Raw genomic sequence first — 10,698 nt, 5'->3', positions numbered from 1 at the left:
ATTTGTGCCCTGGTACCCGCTGTCACCAGCACCCGGCTCGCACCCAGCTGCGAAGCATTCAAGCTCACCACGCACATTCATCTCATCAAAGTTGACTCCAAAAAGTGACACTGTCCACTCAGACATAAAGAGCTCTTTATGGGGTTATTAATGATAGGCTGAAAGCTGTGGACAAATGTTTTGGGGACAAGTTTGTCACTGTGGCTGAGCATCGCTTTGTTTTAATCCATGCCAGTTCAGTCGGAGTGCATTCCACTGCGATGGTGGCGCGGTCTTGTGGGCGCTGAGTATGTCAGAGGTTAGAAAGCATGTCTGATAGTCACAGTGTTGCAGTGTGTCTAGTATCCGTTTGTCTGTATTTCAAAAGTCATCGCCCCGAACTTATCTCAACAACTGCAAGGACAAGGAATAACCTGTGATTATTCTTGAAGGCTGCTGACCTTTAGTGACAAGTGAGCATCAAAATGACTCTTGGAGTTGACCCCTGCACATGACACAATCTTGTCTGGTCCTGTTCTGTGGACAATGCCAGTGAGTCTGAAAGGAATAATTAGCATCGTCTGGGCTTTCATTTAGCCTCTGACTGAACAGATGATAAATGATTAATATATGCACCCCACATGACAAAAAAACAAAAACGCCTTCGTAGCTACAAACAACCCCACACAACAACAATTTATCTGTGAGCATGTGCTTGCGTGAGTGTGTGTGTGTGTGTGTGCTTGTGCAGACCCAGCCGACTTGGCATAGAATGACCTAGTGGCATTGTTGCAGTGTTTGCAGCCTCAAGCATGGCAAGATTTATGCCGACGGGGGTGTGTTGGAATCTAGGCTCTCTCATCCAGCCCAGCTGCATAGAGAACAAAACCAAAGGCCCAGCTGCAGATATTAGCATGGGCAGTCTCTTTCTCTCTCCCTCTCCCTCTCTCTTCCTCTCTCTCTCTCTCTCTCTCTTTCTCTCTTTCTCTCGCTCACTCCCTGTCCATGTGCCCCCATCCCACAACTCTGTCACATGCCCATAGGGCTTTTGTGCCTCACTCTGTTGTTATGGTAATGCCTCGGCCCACAAGAGAGGAGAAAAAGGAGAGATGTTTAAAGTTGATTGCAGACAAAATTGAAAGGGAGAAAACCAATAGGAAACAAAGAGGGGACAAAATATAAAAGAATACTTAATTAATTATTGAGTTCTGCTTAGAAAGTCAAGTCAGTGTTGCCGAACAAAAGCACAGTATCGCGCACACACACACGCGCGCACACACACAAACCACAACACACACAAACAAGCCTTTCTCGCTGTATGACTTACATGAGGTCTGCCTGGACCTGTTTTAAATGTAAATATTTTCTGAATAATGTTAATGTGCAGGGATGTTTTCCAGCTTGCTCTTATTCCCAACTCTTCTAATACTGCTACTCGATTAGTGATTTCAGCATCTGACACTAATGCAAAAGGCACCTAAAAGGCACCTTTTGCAGCGGCGTGAGTTTTTCAAACATGGTTTTATGGCACCTTTCGTGGCGGTATGATATGCCACTGGACGACTTCAGTTTGAAAGGTGCCTTGCCATTGACTTTCACCCACAGCCTGCTTTTCACTTCCCATATGAATGTTTTAACATTAATATGAAGTTAACTAACGCTGTAAGTTCATTTTGGAAACTACTGTATGCATCTAATGAGCAGAAACTGTACATCTCCTGTGAAAATGGAAGTTTATTTTGAAAAGACACAATGCATGTAACAGGCATAAATTAACACAGCGTCCCAGAACGACAACAACAGACGCAGGAGGACATTTAGTTTCTCATATGTAGATTTGAATGTCCACCGACCAAGGCGGCAACATGTAATGAGTTGTGTGTTGCGTTTTCTTACTTTTCTCTGCAAAGCTCTTGTCCACCTACGTGGCTGTGCTCTGTGGCCCTGTAACAAAGATTGAATGCGACACTGACCATATGGCATCAGTTACCAGAGAGAAAGTAAAGAGAACCCAAACAAAAATGTATTACTCTTTTTTTCAGACTTTTGTCAGCTGTGACAAAGTCCAGTATGTAGCATTAAAACACAGAATCTGTAACAAGAGCAGAGAAGTTTAGTATCAATTTAGCAAAACTGCCAAAGTAGTGCAAAGTAAATGAAATACACTCCTGCTTTTATTATCCTTCCCACCTTTTCACTGTGTTTTTGTCTAGCCTCAAAGACCGCGATTCCACTGGTGCTTAACATGGCGAGACCTGCCACAGACTTGGCATGTGTGTGCGCGCATGTTTGAGGGAAACAGGCAAGGTCTCCTTCAGGTCTGGACGCTCTCACTGCAGTTCCCCACATTCTGTGGTCCAACACATCTGCTTTGCTGGAGAGCAGGTATCTAAGATCTCTCTGAGTAAATTCTCCACAATCCCTTTTATTGTCTCTTTAGGCACTTGTGATGCTTTCCTCTGGCAGCGTACATGTAAGCAATATAGTGCAACCGGCCTAACCAAGCATTGGCTTAAGCTTGGCTCGCCACACACACCCAAACACACAGAGTTACTGCTTTTTCCACTGCCCAATCACCCGCTGCTTGTTGGCAGGTTGGACAACTCACTTGTGCCACTGCAGCCCTGCTGTATTACAACGATCGCACAGATGGCTGTATGAAAGGGGACTCCCTCTGTGTGGCCCAACTACTGGATGCCACGATGGTGAAGGGACTGTTTTCAGTCTCCTGACCTCACTTACAGCAAATGTATGCAAAGTGTCACATGAATGTGATGTATATGCACCTTGGCCCAGACATGAGTAAAGATTTCCCATTTGTTCTGTCTGACCTTTTCACCAGAATGAGTGCATTTGAATGCATGTTCACAGTCCTGGAGACATATTCTCACATGAGCATGCTTTATTGTATGTGGCACAGGCACATAAACACACTCATGCACAGATGCATGCACACACACTGCTTGTGCATAAGAATATACTTTCCCGTTATGTTTTGACGACCTAAGTGTTTTGACAGCATATGTATGGGTAGTGTGGACCATTATTTTTTTTCTTCTCCCCATCCAGATTGTACCTGCTTTCTTTCTTTCTTTCCTTCTTTCTTTCTTTCTTTCTTTCTTTCCTGTTTTTCTTACCTTGTTTCTTTCTTTTCTTTCTTTCTTTCTTTTCTTTTCTTTTCTTTTCTTTTCTATTTTCATCTATCTTATTTGGGAATTCCCTGCACACTTTACTACATTAATTAACACTTTTGTAAATAAACATGTTCTGACACTTTTTTTAGCTAACTGCTCAGACATAATGTACAGTAGTCAGACATTTTAAGCAACACAATTAGATTAAGCAATTAGATGTGCCACTCATTGGCTGTTTATTGACCTTAGATAGGCCACAGGGATAGGGAGAAATCCATGTTTTAAAAGCATACCTTGGCTAAATTCAATCCATTTCCTAATTCAGAGGTATTTATCTGTTGGCGTCAGCTAGGGACACTTAAGTCTTGTGGGGCAACGTTTGTCAAAATAAATTCTCCCGTGCATGGCTAGTGGAGAGTGACAAGTGTGTATTTAATAAACCATGATTTGTTTACCGGCTGAGCACTTAAGACCATAGGCTCCCTGAGCAATGACAGCCTGGACAACAGTCAAATGCATGTTGGGATGCAATGTTACTCTCTCTGTGTACATTGGAGTAATGAGACAGTCCTGAACATTCATTATATTCTGTGCAGGTTTTGGACGTCGGGGTGAACATGACTCCCACAGTACCTCAGCAATCAATTATAAATAAATGACGCTAATGTGATTAGCATATCTGGTGTAGTGCTAGAAGTTACAATGTTGGCTCCATAGTCACAGTCTCTTCCCCTCTCCCTTTGTTTCACAGTGATACAGTTCTGACTTTGGACTTTGTTCTCTCACTGTTGTTGTCCTTTAGACTCTCAGGCCATTGCAGAGATCTCTTTACATGGTACGAGCACTGATAAGAAAACAGGCCAGAGAGGTGTCAGATGAATATTACATGAATGCATACAGAATATTAGTGGTGTTTATTTGAGACCATTGAATTGGAACAGAAGCATTGTTTAATTTGAAGTGTTTGGGTTTTTTGTAGGCTGTCAAACGAATTTAAAAAATAATTCAACTAAAAGATCTGTAGCCATTAGCACATAATCATACACCAAATGGATAAACTTGATTTCTCACCTGAAGAGCTATGGCTCACCAGGAAATATCTTCTTTTAGCCATTGTCATGTGTAATGATGAATTATGGGTTTTATATCTCAGGATATTTCTCAGCCTCAACAACTATTAATTTTTGACACACTTGAGAGAGAGCAAGAAGTGAGTTATTTTTTTGTAACAGGGGAGGTGTGTTCAGGAGTGCTGCCGTGCACCTAGCCACCGCTGGTCTGGGACTTTACAAAGAAAATAATAGGAACAGATGTTTTGACATACTGTTCTGTGGCTGTATGTTTTGGTCTTTAGATGCTTCTCTGGATATGAGGATATTGCTTGCTTTGCTAATGGTGCCATGCAAAATCCTCTATCTCTAACAAATGCATTAGGAGAAAGTTCTTCTTTCCTTTACGAGAATTTTACAGTTTCTGTTTGCTATCGATTTTGTTTGTTACCATTTTGTGTTAAGTTATGGTATGTTTTAAAGCAAAGTAATTGTGTCCTCTTAAAGGGCAGTATTAAGTCTTCAGTCCATCAAAATAAAAAGTCTTCTGTCACAATGGAACATAAATCAATTTTATATTTTTAAACATAAAATTTAATTCGGCTACAATCAAAAGCACATACTGGAGTTCTTGATGGCATTATAAACTTTTTAATTAAATAACACAATTATATGAGAATCCTTTTTTCTTAACAATCATCATCTTTTAAATTTTACATTTTTCTAATCATCCACATGTTGTAAATCACGCTTCCAGAACTTGAAACAAAATTCCAGTGTTGGCAAATACAAGCCTTTTCACAAAGCCCAGTTAAAGACAGGCAATTTTGTGCAACATATGGAGGGCTGCCCATTAAGCTGCCCTTCCACTCTGGAGGACAGACAAACAGGAGGAGATTTACTGCTGTAATCAAAGCCCTGCCGGCTGCTGGAAATCGACCGTGAATGACGTCATCAACCTGTCCTCACACTGATGTTTTGATTTATAAAGAATGCAGTAAGCCTGGATAAGAAAAAAACAAAAAACATGCTTTTACAGTCCTGCACAAAATGTGCGGCGTGAAGATTTGGTCATAGTGTTTTGTTTTTGTCCTGTTGTCAGCTGAATCTCTCGTCTTGCTAATACACAGAGAGAGGGCCAAAGCCAAGCTGATCCTGGAACTCCAGTCAGTGAAATTAGACATGTTTCTTTTTCTCAGCAGACTGAAAACACTGCTCATTAGCTTCTCTTTGCTGGATATTTGAGCAACTTCTTGCAAAAAAAAAAAAACGAGCTGTTGTAGTAGTACCACGTTTGAGGTAAAGCAAGTAGGATCATACATGCTCTTCATATGATGCTGATGGTGTTTACATGGTGTCTGTGCAAAATCAAACACAAGCTCTGCGAACACCTTTATCCCCTCTGAGCACACAGGAAGCCCAGTATACTCTGTCTTTAAGTCCCGAGGTGGAAGAAGACTAATTTAGTTACTTGCTATAGGATGATAGATGGATTGTGGTTAGTTCTCAAAAACAGTCATGCTTTGGGTTTTCATAAACAACTTAGACCCTGGAGGATATACCAGAGAATGACTTGAGTAACCTTGGATGAGATGAGGCCCCTTTTGCCCAGTGCAAGCACCTTCCTGGAATCCAAGATTTTCAAACTGATTTCCAAACTATCAGTGTGAAATTAAGGGTTTTCTGGGCTCTAGATTACGCATCATAAAGTAAACTCTTACAAGGCATAAAATGCTCTCAAAATGAAAATGTACTTTTCCAAACATTTGGAGCAGCAGTCAAAGATGTCCTGAGGTGGTAATGAATGGAATGTAAATGGATAATGTTTTTATGGGACTGTAGTTGTGTTGGACTCAGAGCAAACCAAACACTGGCCAAGTTTTCCTGGCAGGAACCTTTTATTGGTATTCAATGATAATTAAAAACCCTGACTTATGCATAGGCTTACTTTGTCTTTTAGTGAGAAGCAAAGTCCAAGTGTAAATAAAGGGAAATTAATTAAATGTTAGGCAGTTTAGTGTGGCGCCATGGAAAGAGTACACAACTTCAAAACATGCCAAATTGTAGATGAATCAAGCCGCGGTGATCTGTCATATATTGCCTCGTTCTGACAGGACATATACAGTTTCAGTGACGTGGCTGAGAAATTGAGACAAATTGGGCAAAGTTCACAAAGTAAACATCGGGGAGTCTCTGGACATTTTTTTGTTGTTTTTGTTTTTGAATCTGTGCATTGCCAAGTCAGTTGACTTCTGTAAACAAAGGGTTTCATGTTAGAGCTCATTTGGAGTCCTGCTTTTGGAAGGGGAAGTCTTAGCAATGAAGCTAGCCAGCATTGTGCCTTGGTGCTTAGCACACCACAGGTTATTTCAGCCTCAAAGAGGAAACATTAGATGAAAAAAGGTTGAGGATATGCCTTGCAGATGGTGTGTTTTTCATTGTTTTTCAGTTCTTATTGTTAATGTTAAGTTTGGTTTTTTAGCATCATACACTGTTGAGCAGCATTAGCATATCCTACCCGGCAGGTGCAGTAAATGTAATGATTGATTTAACAGTAGCTTTGCTTAAAATATAAAAATTGTGTTGCATGTTGTGATGTTTTAAGCTATTTTTTTTTATTTCAATGGAATTGCAGGAGCAAGTGAAAATTACAATAATATGTTATTGAAAATCAATGGCAACTTGTTCCAGTGAGAGTAAAACGTCTGTGACTTATACCACACTAACTACCAGCTAACCATGCATGTTTATTCCAACTCATTCTCTCTGCATGTGCAATAGATGTGAATGCAACAGCCTTAGTCATGACAACTTGCCTTGTCTGTTGTCAGTGTGTTTCAGTCCTTTGCTGGGTGTGTTTTACAGTAGGAAAGTGATTATCAACTGATGAGTATCATTTGTGTTTCGCCACACTGCTGAAGCCTGTGCTAAACAGTTTACCCCCCACATTCATGCACAACATTGGAGAATTATCTTGCACAGCCATCAGCAGTCATTTTTGTTGGTTAATGTGAGACATTTGTGTCGCACATGTCTGCATTTTCACAACCAGAAACAATGATGTGAGTTTGGTGATGCAATGCGGCAGACTGCTGTGATTGGTGAAACTTAAGGGAAACTACTATAATTGCTCAAATATGCAGAAAAGTTGCAGTGATTGAATAACATTTCAAGGCCACACAGAATTAACTGTAATTGGTTGAATTTGCATGAATTGTTCAATTGCATTATTGCAACACCCTGGAGGGGCTCATAAATACTTATTACTGTGTATTGTAAAGGAAATTGTAAAATTTGCTACATTGCAATTAAACATAATACAATCACGCATAGACAATACATTTTCAGTTCAAAGCAATGGCAAATTCTGGCTATTTAATTGCAACCTGTATCTAATTATATCAAACATGACTGTATACATCATATTTTCGTGTTTTAAAAATAGTCCCATTACCCTCATGAATATAAAACCACAGAGGTAGGACGACTCGTAGCTCGAAGTGTCTGATTGGGCCCTCAACAATGATTGTGGTCTGAATGGCTTCACAAAGCCCAGAGCCAGTTTGTTTAAACCAAACTAATCCAAGCGTGGAGGCAGGACACTGAAATTGCAGGCCTCCTGAAAGGTGATCTGGCGGCAGAACCAAGTTCCAAGAGCAAGTTTACACAAGATAAATAAAAATAATGAAGAACAAAATAACAGTGCTGGTTACCAGGTAACTATCCATTTAAATGTGTTTAATTTATATTCTTTAACATGCATTTACCTATACTGTTGCTAGTATACCACCTGTAATATACAATTGTAAATACACAAATATTGAAGAATCAGATTGAAATTTATAACAAAAAGTCAAGAAAGAGAGAAATAACACTTAATTTAATGTTTTGAGAGTCCAAACATAACCATAGTGGGCATTCTTAAATTAAAAAAAAGAAGGATTTTACTGACACTAATAGTGGCAAATTAATAAAAGGTTAAATGAAATAAAACTCTCTAGGAATTCTTCATTATTGGATTGACTTCACTCTCTGTCCATTAGACGATTAGACCTGACAACCTTGTCCTGCACGTCTGCACCAGCAGGGTGGTAATCAGCAATGTCTGTGCAAACCACAGTATGGATTTCAACCCTGGACTGCTGAGGACTTGCATTGCTCACATGTGGCGCAGAACACCTCTGCCAGGCCTGTCAGTTCATGTTCCAGGCCACTGCTGCCTAAATGGATCCTGATTGGCTATTTGGACAGGGAATTGTGCAAAAGGTTGACATATGAATCACTGTCACTCCCCTATTTCACACTGTAAAGAGAAACATTAGGGTGAAAAAAAAGCTATCCATGTAAGCTATATGAAATCCTAAACGCCTGAGTTGACCTTTTTCCTCATGTTTAATCAGCGCTCATAAATGAGACTATTAATCTTTTTCTATCATGGATTATTATGACATTTTGATGTGATCAATGCTACTGAGCGCTTGGAAATTTGTCTGTTTTGTCTTAATGTTTTTACTGTTAGGTCTGGTGCATGATGAGTTTTGACATAATGACTTCACCTTAACCTTTCAAGAGTTTTGTCTACCTGGCATCAGACCTCACACATTTAGGAGCAATGTCTGTATAAGCAAAGTAAAATGATAACCACAGCTATATTACTACAACTTCTAATGACAGCAAGGGACGGAAGACTCTGATTTAACACAGCAGACTTGGGCCCAATCTCATTTCATATTTGTACCCATACCCCTGGTTTTCAAGTGCCATCTTGCCCCCAAGAACAAAGTTACAAGGAATAGTGGTTTAAAAACTTCTGCTATCATCATCTGTGTGCTGGCATGCACATAACTTTTGTGGTTGTCAGGAGATTCGCAGTTTGGTCACAACTGGTGTCATGCTATCAATAATCAAACATCATCAAATACAATAATGTTAGCAACCTGTGCAACAAGCGCAGCAACTTTGCTGCAGGACTTGAGTTAAAGTTCGGACATTATGTACATACAAAAAAAAGAACTACCGATACATTGGCAGTTTCTTTTCCTTTGCTAATCATAAAGATAAGGACCATATTACACTGAAACAACACTGAACTAGAATAAGATAGGAAATAGGACTGCAATTTTTATTTTTATCTTGATTAATGAAGGAAATACATCTGTGGGTTTCTTTTGTGATGATTTCTCACAAACACTAAGTATGAAAAATCTCAGTGTAGAGTTCCACGTAGCCCTAACATTTTTCCTCACCCCTCTGTCCCAGGAAGCGGACCTCACTTCCCCAAGATGTGAATGCACATCCATTGCTGTTTGTTGACAGCAATGGATGATCACAGATTCACAACCTCATCCAGGCAGTCCCAGGTTGCTGTGAAAGTCCCTGACAACCTAGTTACTCAGTCTTTTGTTGTCACAATGTTTTGTTACAGTCATTCTCAGCACCAACCCAGAAGCATGACCCACAGCCTCATATGCCGTCTAAATGGTATGACCCATGCAATAAGCCAGTCAGTGGGCCACTACAGTGACTGACAACATATGGAGTTGTTTCATCACATACTGGGGAATAAATGCAGTGCAGACCCTAATGCCACAAAGCATGAACAAAACCATCCACACCTAGAAACAAAGCAATTGTTTTTGCAGGGAGAACTTAAGGTAACATTACACATTCTCCTTGGACACTGAGACAGTTATTATCAGCCAGAAAAAATAGTGCCAAATCTTTGTGATGGAAAGAAACAATCTTGTTGCATCCCCTCACAGAATCCAGATTGTGTGCTGGTGGAGTCTCTGTTATCATTTGAATAGGCATGCTGGTCATTGTCCAGGTCCTTCCACAGACTCATGTAGTGTGTCTGGTCATGTTTAATTGAGCAAAGGGTGATATGATTGACGACAGACATATTAAAATACTTGTTAACTCATTGAGTGCCATTGACGTATATATATGTCATTTAAAAGCCAACAAAAGCCTCTTTCCATGATATAATAGGGCTGGCACTCAATGAGTTTATGATTGGCGTGATCAGGCGCATGCTAGAAAACAGGAAGCAAGGGTAACAGTGTGTGTCCTGAGTCCAAATGATGGCACCATTCCTCACAAAACAAGTTATTGCCTCGTTTAAGGTGGTCAACAGCAGCTGCACTGATGGTGAGGTTGACACTGAGGAGAATAACTGCAAAAAAGGACTCAAATCACTTACCTCTGGAGAGAGGGACAGCCTGTTTTAATTGCATTGGCACAGGAAGTGGGTGGCCAGTGATGGCAAGCTAAGGCAGCAACTGTATGTCAACTGAGTGGGTGACTCATAAGTGTGAGAGAGAGGATGTATGGTTGGCACATGCTGGGCAGATTTCTCTCCCACGCACTGCAAAGACCTTGGATTGGTTAACTTTCCAAGGTACACAATTGGCAGTGTTGAGTGGGAAGCCAGTAACCTGATGCGCCAGATGTTTTGTTACATAGAACCTTATGAGAGGCCATCATTAAAACTGTTTGGAAGAGGGCAGGTATTTAAAAAAAATAAAATTGGCAGG

This window comes from Plectropomus leopardus, chromosome 17 (assembly GCF_008729295.1).
Source record: "Plectropomus leopardus isolate mb chromosome 17, YSFRI_Pleo_2.0, whole genome shotgun sequence".
NCBI classification, from domain to species: Eukaryota; Metazoa; Chordata; class Actinopteri; order Perciformes; family Serranidae; genus Plectropomus; species Plectropomus leopardus.
This window is presented reverse-complemented; position numbering follows the sequence as displayed.